Raw genomic sequence first — 26852 nt, forward strand, 5'->3', positions numbered from 1 at the left:
TCCCAAGTGACATCTAGCCAATCTAGGAGACACCACTCTCCAAGAAGTAACAAATGGTGTGTAGGTAATGAACTCCTTGCTCTTGTGCTTCAAATGATAGTCTCCCCAACACTCAACTCTCTCTCATAGGATTTGGATTTTGTGGAAAGAGGGTTTTGTGGAAAGCAACTTGGGAAGGCTAGAGATCAAGATTCATATGGTACAAATGGAATGTCTTGATCTCAACACATGAGTAGGTGGTTCTCTCTCAGAACATATGAGTTGGAATGGTGTGTGTGTTCTGATGGCTCTCTCACCGAATGAGAAAGAGGTGGAGGGGTATATATAGCCTCCACACAAAATCCAACCGTTACATACAATTTACCAATCTCGGTGGGACCGAATCAGAAAACTCGGTCTGACCGAAATAGTAAACCTAGTGACCGTTAGGAATTTCGGTGGGACTGACATGCAACTTGGTAGGACCGATTCGGTTAGGGTTTGGGCATAACGTAATCTCGGTGAGACCGATTACACAAACTCGGTGAGACCGAATTTGGTAATTAGCTAACCAGAGAGTTGGTCAGGCAAACTCGGTGGGACCGATTTGCTCTTTCGATGAGACCGAGTGGAACTCGGTGAGACCGAAAAGTTACAAAGGGGAAACACTGAGTTTACATTGCAATCTCGGTGGGACCGATTCGCTCTTTCGGTAAGACCAAAAAGTTACGAAAGGGAAACAGAGAGTTTGCAACCCCATCTCGGTGAGACCGAGATCCTTATCGGTAGAACCGAATTGCTAGGGTTTGGCAGTGGCTAATGACAAGTGAAACTCGGTGGCGCCGGATAGGAAGAATCGGTAGGACCGAGTTTGGCTTAGGGTTTAGGTCATATGTGGATATGGAAAAGTAGTTGAGGGTTTTGGAGCATATCACTAAGCACATGAAGCAAGAGGCTCATTAAGCAACACCTCATCCCTCCTTAATAGTATTGGCTTTTCCTAAAGACTCAATGTGATCTTGGATCACTAAAATATAAAATGAAGAGTCTTGAGCTTTTGAGCTTGAGCCAATCCTTTGTCCTTAGCATTTTGAGGGTTCCACTTTCACATCCATGCCATGCCAATCATTGAGCTTTCCTGAAATAATTATCTTGGAATAGTATTAGCTCAATGAGCTATATGTTGTTATGAATTACCAAAACCACCTAGGGATAGTTGCACTTTCATGGGTCCGAGTTGACAGCGGGAGGAACGTTTTTTTTTGCGAAATACAAAGGCCCTTCTGGTGGGTCCCTACTGTTAGGTGGAGGAATCATTATTTTGTGCGTAATAAGGAGGCACTTCCTTGCGTGCGGCCGTGGACCCAGCTGTCAGCCTCTCCATGTACAATCCTCTTCCGATGGATGCCGTTTGTTGACCATGTTGACCACGCCGCGCCGAGAGCACCTTGGTGGTGGACAATGACGAGACCTAGGTAGGGAACGACCAGGAGCCGGGGAAGACTAAGTAGTGGTTGCCCACGCAGTGGGGAGTACGAGGGTTTACTGGTTCGGCTGCCGTCGCCAGAAAATAATAGGAGGTGTGGGTGAGTAGAGGAATGGCCTGGCCAACGATGGAGTAGGGTGGGGCGATGCGGCCTGTGCGGCAGCATGACCGGCCATGGGAGGCAGGAGCAGGCAGTCCCACCGGCGCTGGTTTCGGCGGCTGGAGCAAGAAGATCAGATATTGAAGAAGCAGCATGGGCATTGGATTAACATCCAACGGTCACTACTGCTAGAATTGTTTGTGGACTAAGTTGACAAAGCCTTTCGTACACGTCAACCTAGTAGACCCACAAGTTAGCCTCCAAATTTATCCCAAATAGCATACATCCCAAAATTTCTAGCTAGATTCAAATTAATTTAAAAACTAAACATACCTTTATTTAAATCAATTAAATCCTACCCGTATAAAAACAATTAAATTTAACATATAAAAATCTGAAGGAAAAAAGAATTTTGGGACTAATAGCCTATTTGCTATTTTTTTTCATTTTACAACCCATTTATTATTACTTATAGCCCATTTCTTATTACTTATAGCCCATTTTCTGGGCAAGCTCGAAAGCATCCCTCCTCGTCTTGAAAGATTTCCAGCCCAGCAGGGCATAGAAAAGCAAGTAAGCCTATGTTGGTTATTCTACAAACAACAAAATAGCTAGGCTAGCCATTTTCAGAAAGGAAAAAAACTGGGCTGGTCATGTGGTAAACATATGAAATAAAAGCCTGGGGTAGACGGGCCATAGCTCGCGCACAACCCACTTGATACCCTTCTCCGTCCCGAAAAAAATATTGTGCGCGCTGCTCGGTCTCGGGTGTCTATCGCTCCTTGTGCAGTTATCTCGCTTATTGGCTACATTGATAGTGGCATGCAACCCAGATGTCAGGAAACCATAAGGAGGAACCCTTTTTTTCTTCTAATAAAGGAGGCACTCACTGGTATGCGTCGGTGCTATACAAACGGTTTTTAACCCGTTTCCACGACGGTATTTGGAACCGTCGCCTAGTGAGTGACGGCGATAGGGGGGTCCTTCCCACACGACCCAGAAACCGTCGGGGATAGGGAGCCAAGATGCATCTATAGTACTCCTACTCGTTTGTGCTTGCATTGCCATCGCAGTCGGTATTCTTTGGTGCTACGTTTACGATGCGCGGCCCATCACAAACGGTTCACTATTATAGAATGTGTATGATAAGCATACAATCACACACATTTGCTTTTCCCATACCGTATGTGATAAGTAATTAAGAAGATTAGCTAATCATCGTGCGAGTGTCGGACAGGATTACGAAACATCGGACCGTTGTAACATCGTCGTACACGACAACTATCACACACGCTATTCTGTGGTGCAACGTTTACAATGCATACTTCATCAGAAACAGTTCATGGTTGCGAATCGTGTACGATAAGGCAACTAACACAAACATTTAGTTTGCCCGCACTGTTTGTGATATTGTTTGACATCGCACACGCTTTGCAAACGGCAACTGTGTGCATGCTTGCACACGTTTCCTCTCTGTGAACCGTCTCGGGTTATGGTGTATATCGCAAACGTTTGCGTTTTACCAACCGTGTGTGCCGTAACGACCTGGAGACCGTAATTTCACCGTAATTTAATTGCTGTTATTTCAAATTGTACTGGATTTGAATTTGTTTGAATGTATGCTATTGCCTTATTCATATCCATCAGGTTCAAACAACCAATGCATTATTCGATTCATAGGTACATATGTTCAAGAATTACATAAGAACCAAATAAAGAATGGTGAACCATAGTTGTATACTTGTACTATTAAAGATGGTAAAGAAAGAGGCGAAATACATCCTGGTTGCTGAACAAGGTGAAGAGGAATGCCCATATTGTGCCCTCCTCCATGCAGAAGGCACACACGACTCTAGTCCAACCCCTTGTGATGGCCGACCGCCCGTCCTTCACGGTCTTCATCAAATTATCTAGGTAATCATCATGTTCTAGTAGAAATACTTTAACCTTTGCATGCCCACCAATCATGTAGTCTAAGAGGTAATCTTGAGTAAAGTGATTTGGCAATCACTGCAAAGGAAAAAGATTCAGACATTGTCATCTAACACAACTCATTATGGGCAGTAAAAAGAAGGCTGCAGAGTTCTTACTTACCACCCTGCAGTTCGCTAATGTCTTGGATAAAGTGTAAACATAGTTTAATTGCCATCTCTGGACCCATTTTACTAATAATCTTTATCAGCTTCCTCGCTTGATGCTGGTTCATCGATATCTCATTGCCCCATACGTAGAAAGGGTCAAAGCGCGGATCTTTACCAATGACATATGTACCTAAAAGCACCAAGTTAATATTAGAAGCTAAACATCAATTACACAATGATGTAGTACAACAACCAATATACTCACATATTAGATGAATTAACATCTTATATTATGGGCCGAAAGGAGTTTATTCCATTCTTACAAATTATCGGCTGATTAACTATTGTTGTATTGTATCCATGGGTTACAGTTAGTTTGAGCTAGTTCGGGCTCAAATAGCCCTAAAGTATATCTAAACATGAGGGCTAGTTTGAGCTAGTTGCATCTATAACCCACCCAAAAAACTATCCAACCCAAGAGGTGCTAATTTGAGCTAGTTCTCCTAGTGTATTTATTGTCAATCTAACCCTGCCATCTAAACAACTCTTTGGATGGAGTTAGTTCAGGGTTAGTCATGAGCTAGAAACTAACTCTAACCTCTAGCTAAGTTGAGTATCCAAATAGGGTTGTGTTGTTGTTGTTGCTGCTGCTCTTCTACATATATCAACATTAATGTAACACTCTTCCTTGTTGCTATGTAGCCTAGGATTGCATATTTAGACATTAAGTACAGTGCATGTTGCTATGTAGCCTCAGATATACTACATATGACCCTAGTTAACCCAACAATAAATGGGTTGCAGATATATTCAGTTAAAAGTCTGATTCATCAATTAGTCCCTTATTAGCCCCTGGCCTATATGGTACCAGCTATCGATATCCTAAATAGTGAGCATATAAGCCATGGGATGAAACTAACCTCGATGGAAAACAATAGTCTGTTCCGAAAATTGTCCTGTGTAGGTACACCGAGAAGCATGTTAAGCACAACAGGCTAAACATCATCCAAAATTATTCATGGCAGACAAAATAATCTCCAAAAGATAGCTTTAGTGTGCAGGTTTAAGCATGCAAGTAAAGCAAAACAAGTGGAAAGGTGTGTTAACTGCAACAGGCCTAACATTTAACAACAAGCAAACATAGTCATTCAAACTGGTATTGTGCCGGTCTAAGTACACTGGTTATTGTTAAATAAAAATAGAAAGGCGTGTTAACAACAAAATCCAGAAACCAAATGTATTCATTCATAGTGGTATTGTTGAAACTGGTACTGATGAAATTGAACTACACAGTTCATACTTGCACATATAGAACATCACGTTGTGAATAACTGGAATAAACAAGGCATACTACGAACAACCAAAGATAGCATTTGAAACTGGACATATGCTAACTAAAAACAACCGAACAATCAAAAAACTTTAAAAGAGGCATATGCTAGCTATAACAGGATTAACAACAAGCAAATATATGCATTCCTATCGGTATGTTTAAAACTGGATTGATGAAATGTACTGCACAGTTAATAATTGCACATATAGAGCATCACATTGTGAACAACTGAAATAAACAAGGCATAATGCAAACAACCAGATATAGCAATTAAAAGTGGACATAGTCTCACTACACTACAAAACAAATCATGGGTTTCCCCCTGTGAATAGGCACGGCAAAACAAATCATGGGTTTCCTCACTTGTCACAGATAGTCTCATTCCCGTGGGAAGAGCACGGACCCTGGATGCGCTCCATGTTGTCGCAGATGGGCTCCTTCCCCTTGGAAGAGCACGGCTATAGGGTGCCCTCACTGATGTCGTAGACGGGCGCTTTCCCCTTGGAAGAGCAGATGGGCTCTTTCCCCTTGGAAGAGCCAGAGAGGGTGCCCTCCTCATGGTCATCGTCGATGAGGTCTGACTTGGAAGCTGTGGATCCCAAGCCAGTGTCGCAGAACGTGTCCTTCAGAAATGACGAAAGGGGCACGATGGCGATGTAGGATGGCAAATTGTTGACAGCGAGCCAGAGGAGATCAGCGGCGGGGCTATGGATGAGATGGACGGCGGTTGAACCCCAGGGGTTGGGGGTGGGCCACTTAACCTATGACATAGCCCGCCTCAGGCCGTCGCTGTCAATGACCTCGATGTCGTAGCCGACGGCCGAGACATGCCCGCATATCTAGCATATAACAGGATTATGCTAGCTATAACAGGATTAACAACAAGCAAATATATGCATTCCTATCGGTATGTTTAAAACTGGATTGATGAAATGTACTGCACAGTAAATAATTGCACATATAGAGCATCACATTGTGAACAACTGAAATAAACAAGGCATAATGCAAACAACCAGATATAGCAATTAAAAGTGGACATATTCTCACTACACTACAAAACAAATCATTGGTTTCCCCCTGTGAATAGGCACGGCAAAACAAATCATGGGTTTCCTCACTTGTCACAGATAGTCTCATTCCCGTGGGAAGAGCACGGACCCTGGATGCGCTCCATGTTGTCGCAGATGGGCTCCTTCCCCTTGGAAGAGCACGGCTATAGGGTGCCCTCACTGATGTCGTAGACGGGCGCTTTCCCCTTGGAAGAGCAGATGGGCTCTTTCCCCTTGGAAGAGCCAGAGAGGGTGCCCTCCTCATGGTCGTCGTCGATGAGGTCTGACTTGGAAGTTGTGGATCCCAAGCCAGTGTCGCAGAACGTGTCCTTCAGAAATGACGAAAGGGGCACGATGGCGATGTAGGATGGCAAATTGTTGACAGCGAGCCAGAGGAGATCAGCGGCGGGGCTATGGATGAGATCGACGGCGGTTGAACCCCAGGGGTTGGGGGTGGGCCACTTAACCTATGACATAGCCCGCCTCAGGCCGTCGCTATCAATGAGCTCGATGTCGTAGCCAACGGCCGAGACATGCCCGCATATCTAGCATATAACAGGATTATGCTAGCTATAACAGGATTAACAACAAGCAAATATATGCATTCCTATCGGTATGTTTAAAACTGGATTGATGAAATGTACTGCACAGTAAATAATTGCACATATAGAGCATCACATTGTGAACAACTGAAATAAACAAGGCATAATGCAAACAACCAGATATAGCAATTAAAAGTGGACATATTCTCACTACACTACAAAACAAATCATTGGTTTCCCCGTGTGAATAGGCATGGCAAAACAAATCATGGGTTTCCTCACTTGTCACAGATAGTCTCATTCCCGTGGGAAGAGCACGGACCCTGGATGCGCTCCATGTTGTCGCAGATGGGCTCCTTCCCCTTGGAAGAGCACGGCTATAGGGTGCCCTCACTGATGTCGTAGACGGGCGCTTTCCCCTTGGAAGAGCAGATGGGCTCTTTCCCCTTGGAAGAGCCAGAGAGGGTGCCCTCCTCATGGTCGTCATCGATGAGGTCTGACTTGGAAGCTGTGGATCCCAAGCCAGTGTCGCAGAACGTGTCCTTCAGAAATGACGAAAGGGGCACGATGGAGATGTAGGATGGCAAATTGTTGACAGCGAGCCAGAGGAGATCAGCGGCGGGGCTATGGATGAGATCGACGGCGGTTGAACCCCAGGGGTTGGGGGTGGGCCACTTAACCTATGACATAGCCCGCCTCAGGCCGTCGCTGTCAATGACCTCGATGTCGTAGCCGACGGCCGAGACATGCCCGCATATCTAGCATGCTGCTTGAGCGCCTGCCGGCAGTAATGGTAGTCAGCTTCCTCGGCGACGTCGGGCGGAGAGACCATGATACACCTCTTTTGGGCCAGTCACTCCTTGAGCTCCACGAGAAGCGTAGCCAGGCTTAGGCTGCGACGCTCTGGAGTGGGGGTATGGGGATGGGGATCTGTGGGAAAGGGGGCGTTTGGCAGGTGTCATCTAAGAAACTCAGGGTGGCCTAGGTATGGAGATCGGTGGGTAAGCTACACGGGAAAACCGGCAGATGTTGACAATGTAGGCCTTGCGGCGGCAGTGGGGGGGGCTTGCTAGGGTTTCGAGCGAGGGAGGGTGTGTGTGTGTGTGTGCGCGCGCACACGCCTGAGGAGGTTTGTGTGTGTGTGTGTGTGTGTGGTGGGGGACGGGGGGTGTGTTTGAGGAAATGACGCGGGTACTAAAATTTTTATTACGCGAGAGTCAAACGCAGGAGTGAAATGCCGGGGCTATTGAAAATTTTGATGATGGTGCATCACACATGGTCCAGAGATAACAACTGCGTGTTATGAAATAGAAAAACCCTCGAGGTGGGCAGATATTTTCGAGGGATGCATGCGAGATTGGGAACAAGAAACATCACACACGGTCAAAACACAATAACCGTGTGTTATCAAACAAAACAAAGGTGCACGCGGGTAGAAATTTTTGAGAGGGGAAGCCTCGTGGAGCCCATTGCACACGGTTAGTTTGAGTGAAATGTGTGTGTTGCGTCATCCGACTTGTCTAATGTTCATAAATTTGGCGAAAAATGATGCGGGAGAGGGTCAGAACACGAACACACTTGCATGTGGACCAAATTTATGTATGAAAAGGGTGGTTTGATTTTCAAATACCAAATGCAACTTCGATGTGGTACCTATCTAGCAAAGCGCGCAGTATTGCTTGCCCCCACCCCCCTTGTGTCGGCACGAAGGGAATCCTAAGCTATGAATGCATGCCCGCTCCCCCCAAACCGAGGTTCACCTAGCAAAGTGCGAAGTAGCTAGCAGCCCCCTCCCTCATGTCGGCATGAAGGGGGTCCTAAGCTATGAATGCATGCCCCCCAACCTAGGTTCACCTAGAAAAGTGCGAAGTAACTAGGAGCCCCCCTTGTGTCGGCACGAAGGGAATCCTAAGCTATGAATGCATGCCCTCCAACCGAGGTTCACCTAGCAAAGTGCGAAGTATGTAGCAACCCCCCTCCCACACACACACACTTTTAGTCGGCGGGCCAAAGAGGCATATCTCACCAAGATGGATCATAAACTAGACCAAGAATAATCCACCTTGGCCGTACAACCTCTCTCTTGTTGTTGGTCAAAGTGATGGCCGTCCATGCGACCCCAGGGATGGGCTAGCTCGCCAATAATCACGCAAGTAGCTAGTCCTCGAAGACAACAACTACATGCATGTGTCCCATACATATGTAAGGAGAGGTGTGTTTTTGAGTACACAATGGAACAACTTTGATGTGGCACCATGATTTTGAACTAGAAATCCCCACACTGAGTGAGGGTTAGGTTGATGGTGCAAATGTATGTTACACCACACTTCAAGCCAACGACGGGGATTCATGCATGCATGCGTGCATAGTATATGCGCTCAGACTTAATTAGGTCTGAATCTCACCATGATCTATACTATGATAACACGGACCAAATGAAGAATCCACCATGGTAACCTATCTTGTTGTCGGTCAAGGTGATCATGGATGTCCACATGGGCCCACGAATATATGGGCTTGTCGCCGATAACCACACGAGGGAGTGTACCGTTTGAAGGAAACCACTACATGCATATGTGTGGAGGTGATGCGTGCATGCATGTTTGAATACCATTTCACAACATCGATGTGGCGCGTGCGTCGAAAATCATACACTACCCATACAGAGCGAGATCGGTTCATGACGTGTTGTTGTACTAGCCACTTTCACTCGATTGGAGGGATTCATGCGTACACATGTGTCGGTGCAACAAACCCCGGGTCTGTTGACCAACTGTGCACATGCACAAGATCAAGATTGAAGCACCAGCTCAGGTCAGGGATTGAAGGACCAAGAGATTTGAAGAACCAACATGCAGTCCAGAGGGACCAAGATCGAGCCCAAGGAGCAAGATATCAGCAAGAGAAGGGCGTCCCTTGCCGGGCAGGCGAGCCTGACAAGGGGCAGGGCCACCACTAGAAGCAAGCATCCGAGGTTCCCCGGCAGAGCCTCACGGGGCTTGCGGGGGCAGAATCACCCCACCAACCACTCAAGCACGACTCATGTTGTCAATCAGTGTGGTGTCAAGCCGCAAGGTGATTAAGTGGTAGTCGTTCGTCACATGGCAGCCATTTCCTACAGAGAAGCCTACAGATGACACCCGTCCTGCGACGTGTCAAGAGAATAGGTGCGGAGCTAGCGAGATAGCCCGACAGGCCTTGCAGGGAGACCAGTGATGTGACACTCAGTGGTGCATTTAATGCACCCTGTCAGCCCGCAGAGTTAGGTATGATAGCACTATTCGCTATCATATCAGTGGTTAATGACCACTTTTCCACTGTGGTGACCCCTTAATCTATAAAAGGACTCCCATGGTACTCGTAGGAGGGGTTAGAAGGTTGGAAAGCAGACACACCCAAGCGACCATTCGCCCGTAGTCGCTGCCGCCATGAGGCAAACCTTGTCGGGCAAAGTGTACTACGCACCATCACATTCATTCCACCATCAATCCACCAAAGCAGGAGTAGGGTCTTCTGCCTCGCGGTGGCCTGAACCTAGGTAAATTTCTTGTGTGCTCCCTACTGCGCGGCCATACGCCGGTCTGCTCTTTGTGCAACGCGCCGTCCCCCTTGCTGAACCAACAAGGGGCCACCCGGTCCCATAGGTGGTCGCGGACACCCCACGACATCTTTGGTGCGCTAGGTAGGGGGAGCGCTTGCGTGAACCTGAAAGTGTACACCGCACATTATCTTCATCGCCATCTTCATCCTTGACAGCGCCATCGACCATGGCGCCCAAGAAGAAATATGGCACTTCGGCCCATCCATCCACCTCGAAGGCTCCGCTGCCCGCGGCCTCTAATGTCGCGGAGGACACGGGAGCGCGCGAGGACGTGGACGCTGCTGGGGGCGTGGTTGGAGCAGGTGGCACCATTACCACCTCCTCCGCGGCCGACATGGGAGCCAGAGCTATCAGAGAGAACGACATCAACAACGTCTCGGCGATCAAGCTCTACAAGGTGTGGCCGAGGGGGTTGCCCCGTCCGCGCCCCCTCCTCTCACCGACGAGCACAGCCATAGCAATGGCGTTCGGTACGGGGCGAGCCATCGCCCTCGGGTCGCCCCCACCACAGGAGCGGCCGAAGTGCATGAGCCTCCTCCCAGACGAGCCAACCAGGCCAATGCGCTCGATGGAGCCGCTGATCTCTGAGCGCCACCGCCGCACGACCTCGCTGCCCCGGTGGTCATCCCACGATGGCATGGGCGCAACACCGCTCCCATCGCCGCCATAGGAACCACCTGGATCTAGGCGACGGTGCGGTCGACGTCATCGACATCCATGCCGAGCACGGCCATAGAAGCCATGGCGCGAGCTCAGTTATTACTGAGGTTCCCGCCAGCGGCCGAGCAGATGGATGAGTGGCGTGCCACCATCCAAAGCCTGCTCGGTTTGGCCGAAGCTGGGGGCTCACGACGAGCTTGGCCAATGCAACCTCCCCAAGAAACAACCACCGCCCGTGCCATTAGCCGTACGAAGGGGGTGTCCCCACGGTTCAGTCCCCACCACGGCAGCCGGCGAGGGCGCAGTAGAATCAAGCCCCCAATGACACCTCGATGGCCTCCTCTGACCCTCGAGCACGTCTAGGCCAACGGAGAACCCAGGAAGACAGGCAACGGGGAGACGCGCGCGTCGTCACCGAATGACGCCGCAATGACCCCCGCCAGACCGACGGGTGTGACGGCCTCAGCATTGACAAGCCTATGCTCGATGTTAGCGGGTGCCTACCCTTCGAGGTCGGCTGTCGTGCCTTTACATGAGAGCTGCGGCAAGTCCGTTGGCCGTCCATTCGCACGTTCAAGCCAGAGATACATGAGAAGTACAATGGGAGGCTGAACCCGGCAGAGTTCCTTAGCATCTACACCATCGCTGTTCAGGCTGCCGGGGGAAGAGATGAGAAGGTGTTCGCTAACTACTTCCCATTGGCCCTCAAGTCCAATGTGAAGTCTTGGTTGATGCACCTGCCGGAGAACTCCATTTCGTCATGGGCAGAACTGTGCCACGAGTTCATCAGTGCCTTCACTGGTGGCCACCAAGAGCCCGGCAGGCCCAGCGACCTGCAGCTTGTTCAGCAGAAAGAAGGGGAAACCCTCCATAAGTATTTGCAGAGATTCAGTAAAGTCCATAGAAATATTCATAATATCCATCCGGCAGCTATTATAGAAGCCTTCCAGTCCAATGTGCGCAACCATCGCATTCATTCTAAGATGAATGTGTGGTTGCCCAAGACTGTGAAGGAGCTATACACACTGGTGGATAAGTGTGCTCGGATGGAAGAAGGAAGGAAGTTGCCCGGAGAAGAGGATTGCATCAATGTTGATTCGGAAGATGAAGATGAATCAACCAGTTATAGGAAGGGCAAGAAGCGCAGTAAGAAGCCAAGAGATAAGGCAGTGATGACTATAGAAGATTCGGGCACGCCTTGTACCGGCAAGAAGGCCAAGGCTGAGGCCCCGGCAAGGAAGATGCCGCGTGCACCGCTTGCCAGGAAGCCACTGCCGCGGGAAAAGTTGGGAAAGGTGATGGACCGTACTACAAGATCCACCGGAACAAGGGCCACGACCTTCAGGAGTGTTATCAGGTTGAGCAGCTTGTCAAGAAACAGACGGCAGAGTATGACAAGCATAATAAGGAAAAGGGTCAGAATGCTGCTGGCAGTAAGGGCTGAGGCGGTGAAGCAAATCGCCCTGGCAAACCCTTTCGAAACCAAGGAAACCCCGTCAGGGGCCAAGAGAAGGAAACATGTGATGATGTCAGTGACGGAGGGGAGGAGGAGGAAACTAGTGAGCAGGAATTTCAGAAGGCCACAGACGCCCTATGCATTGATGGGGGTGCATCTTTGCACACCTCTCATCGCCAACTCAAGCGATGGGCACGAGAGGTCGATGTTGTGGAACCAGCGCCAGAGGCCCGGAAGCCGCTCAAGTGGTCCCACACGCCCATCATCTTTGACGAAGAGGATCACCCTGATCGCACCACTGTGGTAGGGTGTTTGCCGTTGTTGGTCTCCTCAACAATTCACAACCTCAAGGTTACAAAGATGTTGGTGGACGGCGGGGTCGGGTTGAATCTGATTTCCCTAGTAGTTATCAGCAAACTTCAGATAGGAGAGGAAGAACTAGAGGTCACCGGTACGTTTCAAGGAGTTAATCCCGGTAGGAGTCATCCTAAGGGGAAGATTACATTGCCGGTCATGTTTGGGGGAGAACTGAACTATCAGACTGAGAGGATTGTGTTTGATGTGGTTGATCTCCCCTGCCTTACAATGGGATTCTTGGACGACCATCCCTGGCCAAGTTCATGGCAACATCCCACTATGCTTACAACACTTTGAAGATGCCTGGGCCACTAGGAGTCATCACTATCCCGTCAGATGAGAAAGATGCAATTATTTGTATGGCCAAGATGTACTGGGATGCAGTCGTGGCAGAGGTTGCGGCAGCTGCAGTTCCCGCAAAGGAAAGAAGAGGGATTGTAGGACCTCCAGCAAGGAGTCCGGGAAACGTGCCCCCTCCAAGTGCACGACACCCGTTGACGATGTGCCGGAGTGTTCTAACATGAAGAGATCCAAGGTTACTGCACCCCAAGTGAAGAAGGTCCTGGCAGGGCTGGCTGGCGTTGATAGTACTTTCACTATCAGCGCCACCCTCGATGAGAAATAGGAAAGCGCGCTCGTTGCCTTCCTGCGTGCGAATATCAATGTGTTTGCTTGGCAACTATATGATATCTCCGGTGTTCCCAGGGAGGTAATTTAGCACCACCATGTTGTCTGCCCACATGCCCGACCCGTCAAGTAGAAAGTACGGAAGCTGGCTTGGTCAGAGGAGTACTGCATCCTACATGGTTTGCAAATCCAGTAGTGGCCTGGAAGGCTAACGGGAAGATGGAGGCTTTGCATTGATTTCACAGACCTCAACAAGGCTTGCTCGAAGGACCCATTTCCCTTGCCGCGCATCGATCAGATCGTGGATTCTACTTCAGGATGTGATTTGCTCTCCTTTCTGGATGCATACTCAGGATATCATCTGATCTTCATGTCCAAGGAAGATGAAGAGAAGATATCATTCATCACTCTGTGTGGTACGTACTGCTTTGTCTGCATGCCGTTTGGATTAAAGAGTGTCGGGTCCACTTTTGCAAGGGCGGTCCAGATCGGTTTTGAGCCACAGTTTCACAGAAATATTGAAGCCTATATGGATGATATCATGGTCAAAACCAAGGATAAGGCCACCCTTATCGAGGATTTGGAAGAGAAATTTGCTAATCTATGCAAGATCAATCTGAAGCTTAATCCGGAGAAGTGTGTATTTGGTGTTCCCTCCGGCAAGCTACTTGCGTTCTTTGTGTCCCATCGGGGGATCAAAGCCTATCGCGACAAGATCAAGGCCATTGAGCAGATCCAAGCGCCAAGGACAGTTAAGGATGTGAGGTGCTTGACGGGATGTATTGCCGTGCTAAGAAGAATCATCTCCAAATCTGCCGAGCGTGCCCTGCCGTTCTTCAAAGTTCTGAAGAAGGCAGGACCCATGAAGTGGACCCCGAAAGCAGATGCAACTTTGCAGGAGTTGAAAGCCTACCTATCATTTGTGCCTACCTTGGTTGCACCCAAACCCCAAGAGCCGTTATTTCTTATTTGGCGGCAACCAACCAAGTGGTCAGTGTAGCCTTGGTAGCACAGTGAGAGGTGGATGAGGCAGAAAGTGGCTAGATCGCGGCAGAGTCAGAAAAGAATTAGGACAGTAATGAGCACGACAACGAGAGCAACCCCAAGGACGCGGCAAGGAAGAAAGTGGTGCAATGCCCAGTCTACTTCGTCAGCTCCCTGTTTCAGGGGCTAGATCGAGGTACTCTGGCATGCAAAAGTTGATTTTTGGTCTCATTATAGCATCAAGGAAACTGCGCCACTATTTCCAAGCCCATGAGATCATGGTTGTCACTCGTTTCCCGTTGCAAAGGATACTCCAAAACCCTGAGGCAACTGGCAGAATAGTGGAATGGACTTTGGAGTTATCTAGCTTTGGTTTGAAGTTTGAGAGCACTTCAACTATTCAGAGCAGGGCATTGGCAGAGTTTATTGCAGAATGGACGCCAACCCCTGATGAGGAAAGGGCCGAGACAACCATCCTCGACAAGGAATCACCCCAAGAATGGATTATGTATTTTGATGGTGCTTTTTCCCTACAAGGTGCAGGGGTTGGCGTGCTTCTTGTTGCCCCCTTCAGAGAGCACTTGAAGTACGTCATCCAGATGCACTTTGCCTGGGAAGAAGCCACCAACAATACAACAGAGTATGAAGGGCTCCTTGCCGGGCTCAGGATTGCAGCAGAATTGGGAATTAAGAAGCTGATCATTCGAGGAGATTCACACCTCATGGTGAGACAAGTCAACAAGGATTTCCAAATCCCATTGATGGAAGCATACGTCGAGGAAGTAAGGAGATTGGAGGAGCACTTTGACGGGTTGCAAACAGAGCACGTACCCCATGCAGAAAACAACATAGCTGATCACCTGTCGAAGTGTGCTGCGTAGAAGCTTCCTATGGAACCAGGAAGTTTTGTTCTCCATCTATCTCAACCCTCCATATCACCAGCCACAATGGCCCGGAAGAGGAGAAAGTTGGACTACGGTAAGCCTCTCCCGGCAGAGCCATCCGCTCCCGGCAGAGACCCTGCCGGAAACAACTCCTCACAGTCTACCGGACCACCCCCTCCATCCGGGCCTATGGACCCCGTGTATGAGGCTGGTGCTCCCGCAGCAGAGGAGGTGCTGCTAGTCCTCGTTGCCAAGCCTCAGGCTCCAACTTGGGCAAGGCACATTGTCCACTTCGTCCAAACCAGAGAACTCCCTGGCAATTAGGATGAAGCTAAAAAAGTAGCCCGGAGGGCTAGTATGTATCTGTTTGTCGATGACACTCTGTACAGAAGAAGGCCCGATGATGTGAAATTGAAGTGTGTTTGCTGGGAGGATGGACAGGAATTGCTGGCTGAGATTCACTAAGGAATGTGCGGCTCACACATTGGATCAAGGGCATTAGTTGCGAAAGCATTCCAGCAAGGAGTCTATTGGCCCACAGCCCTCCAAGATGCAGTTGAGCTCGTCACGAAATGTGAAGCTGTTGGGGAACGTAGTATTTCAAAAAAAAATCCTATGATCACGCAAGATCTATCTAGGAGATGCATAGCAATGAGAGGGGGAGAGTGTGTCGACGTACTCATGTAGACCGAAAGCGGAAGCGTTTAATAACGCGGTTGATGTAGTCGAACGTCTTTGCGATTCAACCGATGCTAGCACCGAACGTACGGCACCTCCATGTTCAGCACACGCTCAGCACGATGATGTCCCTCGAGCTCTTCATCCAGTTGAGGACGAGGGAGAGTTCTGTCAGCACGACGGCGTGGCGACGGTGATGATGAAGTTACCGGTGCAGGGCTTCGCCTAAGCACTACGACGATATGACCGAGGTGTGTAATTGTGGAGGGGGGCACCGCACACGGCTAAGAGAAGACTTGGCGTGCCTTTGGGGTGCCCCTCCCACGTATATAAAGGGGGGAAGAGAGGAGGCCGGCCCAAGGGGGGCGCGCCAAGGGGGGAGTCCTACTTGGACTCCTGGTCCAAGTAGGATTCGGCCCCCTCCTTTCCTTTCTGGAGAAGGGGGAAGGGGAAAGAGGTGGAGGAGAAGAGGGAAAGGGGGGTGTCGGTGTCAAAACCGGCAGATCTCGGGTTGGGGGTCCCGAACTATGCGTCTCAAGATCGAAGGTAACAGGAGACAGGGACACGATGTTTACCCAGGTTCGGGCCCTCTTGATGGAGGTAATACCCTACGTCCTACTTGATTGACTGTGATGAATATAGGGGTTACAAGAGTTGATCTACCACGAGATCGTAATGGCTAAACCCTAATTGTCTAGCATGTATGATTATGATTGGCTCTATAGACTAAACCCTCCGGTTTATATAGACACCGGAGGGACCTAGGGTTGTACAGAGTCGGTTTACAGAGGAAGGAATCTTCGTATCCGAACGCCAAGCTTGCCTTGCACGTAAAGGAGAATCTCATTCGGACACGGAAGGAAGTTTTCTATCTTGTATCTTCATGGCCCATCAGTCCGGCCCATTCACATAGCTCGGATGCCCGGGGACCCCTTAATCCAGGACTCTCTCAGTAGCCCCTGAACCAGGCTTCAGTGGCGATGTGTCCAGCACGCATATTGTCTTCGGCATTGCAAGGCGGGTTCCTCCTCCGAATACTTCAAAGTGTTCCTCGAACACAAAAATCGTGTCCGGCTCTGGGAAACAGACACTACATATTACCACAACAGGGGTATAATATTTAACAAGTCCCATCTACTGACGGCTTTCGTGGCGAGATGTTACGTCCCTTGCCTGGTTATTATTTCGAACCATTTTTCAGCCTCTCGCTCCACGTTACGAGACGCGGTCTTTATTGGCACATCTTGTCAAAGCAGAGATCATGCCCCCTTATCACGGGATTCTTATCAATATGGGCGTGGATAATCCAACCGTGTCGTCTGCACGATCCCTTAGGTATAGGCGAGCTTTAAGGCCCGCGAGGAGGCGTTCGATATTCATCACCTTTATAAAGGGGTACAGACCCGTCTTTCTCCCCCACGCCTACCTCTTCCTCAGCCCTTCCAGCCTCAAGCTCCAGTGCCCAGGTCTCGATTTCTTTCGTTGCTACCAAGCCTTCTAGTCATGTTCGGATCCAGCTCCCAAGGTAGGTGGACGGCCTCCTCGGTCACCGAGGGAGATATCGTGAAGCTCCGGGAGGCGAGGTACCTGACTGCGGAAATCCCCCACAGGCTCCTTGCCAAAGGGCAGGTTATCCCCACACCAAAATCCGGCGAGAGGGTTGTATTCATCTATCATTTCCTCCGCGGGCCGGGGTTCCTTCTCCACCCCTTCGTCTGTGGCCTTATGTTCTACTATGGGCTAGATTTTCACGATCTAACTCCAGACTCCTTTCTCCACATCTCGGCGTTTATCGTCGTGCGTGAAGATTTTCTCCGCATCCCCCACACTTCGGCCTATGGCTCAAGACATTCAATGTGAAGCCGAAGATAGTCTAAGGGGAGCAAGCAGAGTGCGGCGGTGCTATGGTGAGCAAGCTCGCCAATACTATCTGGCCAAAAGGCACCTTCTTGGAAACCTCCAACTTATGGCAGCGGGAGTGGGTCTATATCACCGAACCCCGTGGTACCAAATGGGCAGCCACGCCTGTGTTCTGACCTGGCCCTCCATTGCGACTCGCATCATGGATTAATAAGGGGCTTGACAGGGGATCACCTGATGAAGTGTAGATGCTGCAAAGTCGTGTCCAGAGCATCCTCGAAAAGGACACCGGCCTTATTAACGTGATCCAGGTGATGCTAGTCCGCCGGATGCTCCCGTGTCAGCGACGGCCTCTCCGCATGTGGGAGTTCAATCCGGAAGGACCGCGGACCCTTCAGCAATTCCTCGACACAACACATAGAGGGATGTGGAAACTATTCTTCAAGGCTCAAAAGCAGTGGCCGGACACATCCGAGGACACCGGCCTCGACTGCAACCATCCGGATACCTTGGTAAACACCCAACCTCTGAACGCAACCCGGTTGATTATCCCATAGCGACGTACTGAGAAACCTATTTCGACCAGGGCTGGATAAAGAAGGCGGAACGAATTAGGTGTCTGGCTCCACTCCTCGAAGACTCAGCTGATCCTGTGTTAATGAGGATGCTAGCCCCGGCGCCATATCAAATGCCGTTGAGGGAGGACAAGAAGAAGAACAAGAGGGTTGAAGGTGGCCTCCACTCTAAAGGTATACTGGACGCTACATCCGGGGAGACTGAAGCTCCCTCTTCTAAAGATGAAGACAAAGGGGAAGAAGAAGAAGGGGATATCCCTTCCCCCCACGAGAAGAAAAGGACTGCCTCCGAAGACTTGGAGGTGGAGGCACCCAAGAGAGGGAAGATATCCCTGTCAAATGGTTCGGGTTCGGAAGCCGACATTAACGCAGAGCTCCTTTCTAGGGACAAGCCCTTTGCCGAATCGTAAGTGAACAAGGGTGCTCTAGAAATGTCCTATTCTTTTCGGTTTGCAAGGGTAACACTTAAACTATATGTTTGTAGTTCGTCCCGCTATCTACCTCAATAGTCCTCCTCATCGGGGGACTTGCCTCTGGAGATGATGGAAAGCGAGACGCCTCCACAAGCTTCATCGCCCGTAAGGGCGGAAGACTTCGAGCTGTCGTCCCGGAGGATCTCCCCTGACTATCAAGTGGCGTGGGGGACAATGAAGACAACACCCGAAGGTGATACTTCGACCATCAAGTGTCCAGGGGAGGCAGCCCCCACGGGGACCAACAATGAGGGAACCGAACTATCTAGTTTACAGCCAAAGACGACTCTAGGATCGAGTAAGCGCACCCTTTTGGAGGGAGTCCGTACTCCTGCAGCAGCCTTCGGGAATCCGGAGGTGCCGGATACACTGATGGGCACATTGCAAAATGCGTCCATCTCAGAGGAACATCGTACCTTAATGGGTACGGTAGTTGAGAGGATTCTGTCCGCGAGAAGCGGATTGAATGAAGCCTTCACGGGCCTGTTGAGAGGCTTCGAGGTATGCAATGTAATATCTTTAACCGCTCTTTATAAGAAAACATGCGCCTGTGTATAGATAGTAGCCCCTGAGACTCTGGTCGGTTTCCATAGGGAGGCGATCAGAGAATCAAAAAAGATATGCTCAAGAAGTAACATAATTAATTTGAAAAGAGGCTGTTATGTCAAAGGGTACTGCCCAAGCTGCAGAAGTTGCAGATTTACAGCATAAACTTGAGTTAGCTGATGATGACATTACCCTTATTAATAGGCGGCTCGACGAGGCACAAGGTATGTTTTTGGGACAGCCCGCTTATGCATGTATAATAGTATGAGCACGAAGCTGAAAATTATACACTGTGACATGCATAATTGTAGATGGTGCTACCGCGGTTGAGACCCTTCAGGACGAGCTTGCCCAGGCCAAGGAGTAGGCCAGAGTGAGTAATGCGGTTGCCAAGAAGGCGGCTGCTGATTTAAAGGCTGAACAGGCCACTCGGCGCCAGTGCGAGGAGAGAATATCTACCATGGAGCGAGAGCTGAAGGATGCCACTGGCAAATGAAAATGACTTGAGGAGGATAACAAAGCCAAGGCAGCCGAACTCAACAAGGCCTTACAAGAGGCGAGAGAAGCACGGTCCAAGTCTAGAGCGGCTCGGGAGGAGATCCGGCAAGCTGGGGAGATAGCGGCTGGTAAGCCCTTTCTTTTACAGACTAAGTTTGGCGACCCGAAGTATGCTCTACCTAACCAATTGTGGAGTTCTCCAGACGCGTTCTTGGACCTGCTGAAGAGTGTCTCCAACACGGCGTAGTTCTTGCAAGTGCAGGAAGGATGTGCTGCGGAGAAGCTTTTCTGGTCACAATTCAACGTGTCACGGCATCCGGTATTGTTGAACGAACAGATGGCGTAGTGGGCCGAGCTCCACAAGATGTCCGGAACTGCCATGAAGGACGTCGTGGTCCGGCTATGGCCGGATGAACCCATTCCGAGCAGCTATTTTGGTTTGGTGCATCGACTTGTCGATGTAGTGCCGTGTATCGACGCCGTCAAGCGGTCAGCGTGCATAGAAGGTGCCCGGATGGCCTTCGCCCGCGTCAAGATGTACTGGGCAAAGATGAAGGCCACCGACGTTGCAGCTAAGGGCCCGCCTAGAGGCAAGGACCATCGCACCCCGGAGCATTATTTGGAGGACGTCCTAGAGGGCGCCCGATTGATAGAGGGTCAGTGCTCGAAGGATATTATATTCGAATAAATGCACCAGAATTGTGAGAACAATATTATGATACATTAAGGCTATGTTATATTCATGCTTTTACATGAAAGTTATTTCCTCCTCTATGGCCGTCTTTTGTAATCTGAAAGTTTGCCAGTCGTTGGCTTCGGCCCCCTTGCATATAATATGGGGGTGTTCGGAATAGCACCTGATCACTCTTGACACAACGTCTTGGTCCATAACAGAGGTGTCAATGCGGTGAACTAGGCAATCAGACTATAGGGCTTTAATACTTTCACTTAGCCATAGGAGTTTTACGGTGGATCTATTATGTAGCCCCTGGTATGTATGCAGTTATCCGAATACGGTTGCGTTACATAGGTGACCAAAAAATAAAGATTGGTCCTTCGTGTAGTACGGAAGAAATCACAAAAGATTTTAATAAGTCTCTGAGTGGTTGACCAGCTCTCGCCGCATCATGACAGCCAGTTTCCGGCTTTCTCTACTGAGGTATTTAACTAGGTGAACCGGAAACACAATCACAGTAGTTCTCCCTTCACTACCCTAGCCGATAAGACGGAACGTAAGGTAGTAAGCACAAGAGTCGGGCAACCCAACTATTGACCAAAGACATGATTCGGAGTTGATGCATATAATGCCAAACTCGTAAAGCCGAAGTATGCTGTAGAGCTTTTCAGACTTTTCGACAACCCATATGTTGCCGTATCGAGCCCCTGGTTATTTGTGCCGAGGTGTGTGCGTGAAACAACCGAAAAATGCAGTTCTATGAGGAAAAGCAAATATTGAAGATGAATTATGTTCACTAGAATCTAATTGATACGTCGAACGCAATCTTACATATTATAACACCACTACCCAGGCCATTTTACATGCCAGGGCTCGAAGGCTGAGGAAAAAGGCTCTATACAGGTTTTAAATAGAGTGTTTGGTATACAGAAAATCTTTTGGACCTCCTGTCGCATGTTTGCGCTGCCATTGCCTCAGCGAAAAGTATTCCTTAAAAGGAGTAATCTTTGGTTATTTGTATGAAACCGGGCTCAGAAAGAGTCCTTGGAGGTCCGTAGGATGAACCGTTTCTGATTCACCTGTGGCAAAAGATAAGATATAGTTAGAAAAGGGAAAAAAGGTTGTATGAGGGCGAACCGTATTGTAGGCCTGCTCACATTGTGCCTCCTCCGATGACCAAGGTATTTTAAGTGCATAATTATGCATGTGCGATACGAACTTCGCGGCTATATGTGGCGAACGACGGAGGCGGAACTGCTAATCCAGCTTTAAAATTGGCCGGTCCTGTGTAATAGAGGTCGGCAGCTTTATGGCCGATGAGATATGCGGCTTGACAGGGCCGATTTGTACTTCGGCTGCGATGGTCGCGGTATGTTCCTCGGTATGGAGCGAGCGTTCCGTGTTTCCGTTGATCGTGATGACGCCACGTGGACCGGGCATCTTAAGTTTTAGATAGGCATAGTGTGGGACCACATTGAAATGACCAAAAGTGGTCCGCCCAAGCAGTGCATGGTAGCGACTGCGGTTCGGGACAATATTGAAGATCAAGTCTTTGCTTTGAAAGTTGTCCGGAGAACCGAAGACAACTTGCAATGTGATTGAGCCCATGCAGTGAGCTTCGACACCGGGTATTACTCCCGTGAAGGTAGTTGTGGTGGGCTTGATCCTTGAGGGATCAATGCCCATTTTGCGGATAGTGTCTTGGTAAAGTAAATTAAGACTACTGCCGCCGTCCATAAGGATTCGCGTGAGATGGAATCCATTGATCATTGGATCAAGGACCAGAGCTGCCGAACCTCCGTGACGGATACTAGTTGGGTGGTCCTTGCGATCGAAAGTGATCGAGCAGGCTGCCCATGGGTTAAATTTAGGGGCGACCGGCTTTATGGCGTAGAGGTCTCATTGGGCACGCTTGCGCTCCCTTGTAGGGATATGCGTCACATATATCGTGTTTACTATTTTTACTTCGGGGGGAAATTGCTTCTGCCCCCCGGTGTTCGGTTGGCGAGTCTCTTCGTCTTCGCTGTCACTGGGCGACCCCTTCCCTTTGTGTTTGACATTGAGCTTGCCGGCTTGTTTGAAAACCCAGCAATTTCTGTTGGTATGGTTGGCGTGTTTGTCAGGGCTGCCATGAATCTGACAGGGCCGATCCAGTATCTTGTCTAAGCTGGATGGACCATCTCTGTTTGCCTTGAATGGCTTCTTGCGTTGATCGTCTTTTCGGCCACTGAATCCGGCATTGACCGTCGTGTCTTGGGTTCCTGCATTATTGTTTCGATGCTTGTTTTTATTGCTTCGTGGCTTGCCATTACCGTCCCTGGCTTCGAAGGTGCCAGGATCACTGGTGCTATTGCTTCTACGAGCAAGCCAGCTATCTTCTCCCACGCAAAAGAGGGTCATCAGTGCAGTAAGAGCTACCATGGACTTAGGTTTCTCTTGGCCGAGGTGACGGGCAAGACACTCATCTCGGACGCTATGTTTAAAGGCCGCGAGGGCTTTGGCGTCCGGACAGTCCACAATTTGGTTCTTTTTAATTAGGAACCTAGTCTAGAGTTTCCTGGCTGACTCTCCGGGCTGCTGGATGATGAGACTGAGGTCATCGGCGTCCGGAGGCCGGACATATGTACCTTGGAAGTTGTCGCGAAAGGCGTCTTCCAAGTCTTCCCAGTTGCCAACGGAGTTCTTTGGGAGGCTGTTTAGCCAGTGCCGGGCTGATTCCCTTAATTTTAGTGGGAGGTATTTGATTGCATGGAGATCATCACCGTGGGCCATGTGGATATGGAGAAGAAAATCCTCAATCCATACTGCGGGGTCGGTTGTTCCATCATATGATTCGATATTCATAGGTTTAAACCCTTCTAGGAATTCATGCTCCATTACTTCCTTGTTGAAGCATAGGGGCTGTGCGGTGCCTCTACAGCGGGCGACATCGTGACGTAGTTCGGTGGACGTCCCTATGCGGTTTTCACCCCGAGTGAGGTTGTGTTGATCACGTTGGGCCTGATAGCCGTCCTTTTGTGTTGTGTCTCGTCCCCTTGACCCGTAGATTGATCTGGCTAGGCCTGCTCTAGTGTCTAGGTTCTGCCGTAAGTCATAGGTGTAATCCCTGCCTTTACGGCAGGGTAATGTGGGCTGGTGTTCGGCTTGGGTAGCCGTTCTGCCTCGGCCATGCGGTGGCCGGTCTGGTTTATCGGCTGCGTTATGCGCTGATGTTAGGGGCTCCCGTGCCTCAACGTTGAATTGGGGTAACAACTTGCGCTTCGAGTAGCTTTTGCTTGGTCGTGCGAGGCTATATTCCGCGGCTGCCAGGACATTAGTCCATCTGTCTTTGAGTGTATCCTATTCGGCTTGAAGTCGTTGCTGCTTCCTTTTCAGGCTCCTCGCGGTTTCGATGAGCTATTGCTTAAAGCATTCTTGCTTGAGGGGTTCCTTTGGCATGATGAAGTCTTCGTCGCCGAGGCTTATTTCGTCTTCGGAGGGTGGCATATAATTGTTGTTCTCCGAGTCCTCATTTCCCACTGGCTCGTCAGGGTTACACTGCCCCTTCTCCCTATCATCATGTTCGGATGTTGGTTCGACGGGGGCATCTAGGTCTTCGGCATTCTCCGGGGTGTTATCGTCTCCATTGTCGGTATTGCTTTCTTTGTCGCCGCGTGATTTTGAACAGCGTCGCCGATGCCGCCGCTTTGGTGGTTTATCAGTGTTATTATCCTTAATTGGATCCTTACTGCCTTCATCACCATCCTCTTTTGGCGTATCCACCATGTATACGTGATGACCCACAAGTATAGGGGATCTATCGTAGTCCTTTTGATAAGTAAGAGTGTCGAACCCAACGAGGATCAGAAGGAAATGATAAGCAGTTTTCAGCAGGGTATTCTCTGCAAGCACTGAAATAATAGGTAATAGATAGTTTTGTGACAGGATAATTTGTAACGAGCAACAAGTAACAAAAGTAAATAAAGTGCAGCAAGGTGGCCCAATCCCTTTTGTAGCAAAGGACAAGCCTGGACAAACTCTTATATGATTTAAAGCGCTCCCGAGGACACATGGGAATATCGTCAAGCTAGTTTTCATCACGTTCATATGATTCGTGTTCGGTACTTCGATAATTTGTTATGTGGGTGGACCGGTGCTTGGGTGCTGTCCTTACTTGGACAATAATCCCACTTATGATTAACATCTATTGCAAGCATCCGCAACTACAACAAAAGTATTAAGGTGAACCTAACCATAGCATGAAACATATGGATCCAAATCAGCCCCTTACGAAGCAACGCATAAACTAGGGTTTAAGTTTCTGTCACTCTAGCAACCCATCATCTACTTATTACTTCCCAATGCCTTCCTCTAGGCCCAAATAATGGTGAAGTTTCATGTAGTCGACGTTCACATAACACCACTAGAGGAGAGACAACATACATCTCATCAAAATATCGAGTGAATACCAAATTCACATGACTACTAATAGCAAGACTTCTCCCATGTCCTCAGGAACAAACGTAACTACTCACAAAGCATATTCATGTTCATAATCAGAGGGGTATTAATATGCATAAAGGATCTAAACATATGATCTTCCACCAAATAAACCAACTAGCATCAACTACAAGGAGTAATTAACACTACTAGCAACCCACAGGTACCAATCCCAGGCTTGGAGACAAGAATTGGATACAAGAGATGAACTAGGGTTTGAGAGGAGATGGTGCTAGTGAAGATGTTGATGGAGATTGACCCCCTCCCGATGAGAGGATCGTTGGTGATGACGATGGCGATGATTTCCCCCTCCTGGAGGGAAGTTTCCCCGGCAGAACAGCTCCACCGGAGCCCTAGATTGGTTCCGCCAAGGTTCTGCCTCGTGGTGGCGGAGTCTCGTCCGGAAAGATGGCTTATGATTTTTTTTCTCATTGAAAGACTCCATATAACATAGGATGGTCATCGGAGGGCCACCAGGGGGGCCACGAGGTAGGGGGGCGCGCCCAGGAGGGTAGGGCACGCCTCCCACCCTCGTGGGCAGGGTGTGGCCCCCCTGGTGAACTTCTTGCGCTCAGTATTTTTTATATATTCTGAAAATGACTTCCGTGAAGTTTCAGGACTTTTGGAACTATGCAGAATATGTCTCTAATATTTGCTCCTTTTCCAGCCCAGAACCCCAGCTGTCGGCATTCTCCCTCTTTATGCAAACCTTGTAAAATAACAGAGAATAGGCATAAGTATTGTGACATAATGTGTAATAACAGCGCATAATGCAATAAATATCGATATAAAAGCATGATGCAAAATGGACGTATCAACTCCCCCAAGCTTAGACCTCGCTTGTCCTCAAGGGAAAGCCGATAACGATAAATATGTCCACATGTTTAGAGGTAGAGGTGTCGATAAAATAAAATACGGAGATGAGGGCATCATGATTATTCTTATAACAGCAACATATATGAATATTGTCATATGATTTCTTATGCTAGAGTAACAATTAAATCACAATTTCAAGTATGAATCATAAACTTCATTGAAAACTAACAAACTATAATCTCAATCATTGGAGAAATTGCAATTTATCATAACATAGGAAAGAGTCAATATATAAGAGCTTTTCAGCAAGTCTACATAGTCAACTATCATATAGTCTTTCACAATTGCTAACACTCACACAATACTTATGGGTATGAAGTTTTAATTGGACACAGAGAAAGATAGGGGCGTATAGTCTTGCCTCCCAACATTTTACCTCAAGGGTAATGTCAACAATAATAGTTCATGAAAACTCACATCCAGTTAGCCATATATACCAGGATCTTTCCAACATGTTGTGCTTGCCAAAAGATAAAATGTAAAAAGGAAGGGTGAAGATCACCATGACTCTTATGTAAGGCAAGAGATAAAAGTAAAAGATAGGCCCTTCGCAGAGGGAAGCAGAGGTTGTCATGCGCTTTTATGGTTGGATGCACAAAATCTTAATGTGAAAGAACGTCACTTTATATTGCCACTTGTGATATGGACCTTTATTATGTAGTTGGTCGCGTTTATTTCTTCCATATCACACGATCATATAAAGCTTATTTTCTCCCACACTAATAAGTCATACATATTTAGAGAGCAATTTTTATTGCTTGCACCAATGACAACTTACTTGGAGGATCTTACTCAATCCATAGGTAGGTATAGTGGACTCTTATGGCAAAACTGGTTTAAGGGTGTTTTGAAGCACAAGTAGTATCTCTACTTGGTGCAAAGAATTTGGCTAGCATGATGGGGAAAGGCAAGCTCAATCATGTTGGATGATCCATGACAATATAATTTATCTCAGATGTAAGAAAACATAACCCATTACGTTCTATTCCTTGTCCAATTTCTACTCTTTAGCATGTCATATTTTTAATGAGTGCTCACAATCATAAAAGATG

This window comes from Triticum urartu, chromosome 3A, assembly GCF_056163025.1.
Source record: "Triticum urartu cultivar PI428250 chromosome 3A, HENAU_Tu73, whole genome shotgun sequence".
NCBI lineage: Eukaryota > Viridiplantae > Streptophyta > Magnoliopsida > Poales > Poaceae > Triticum > Triticum urartu.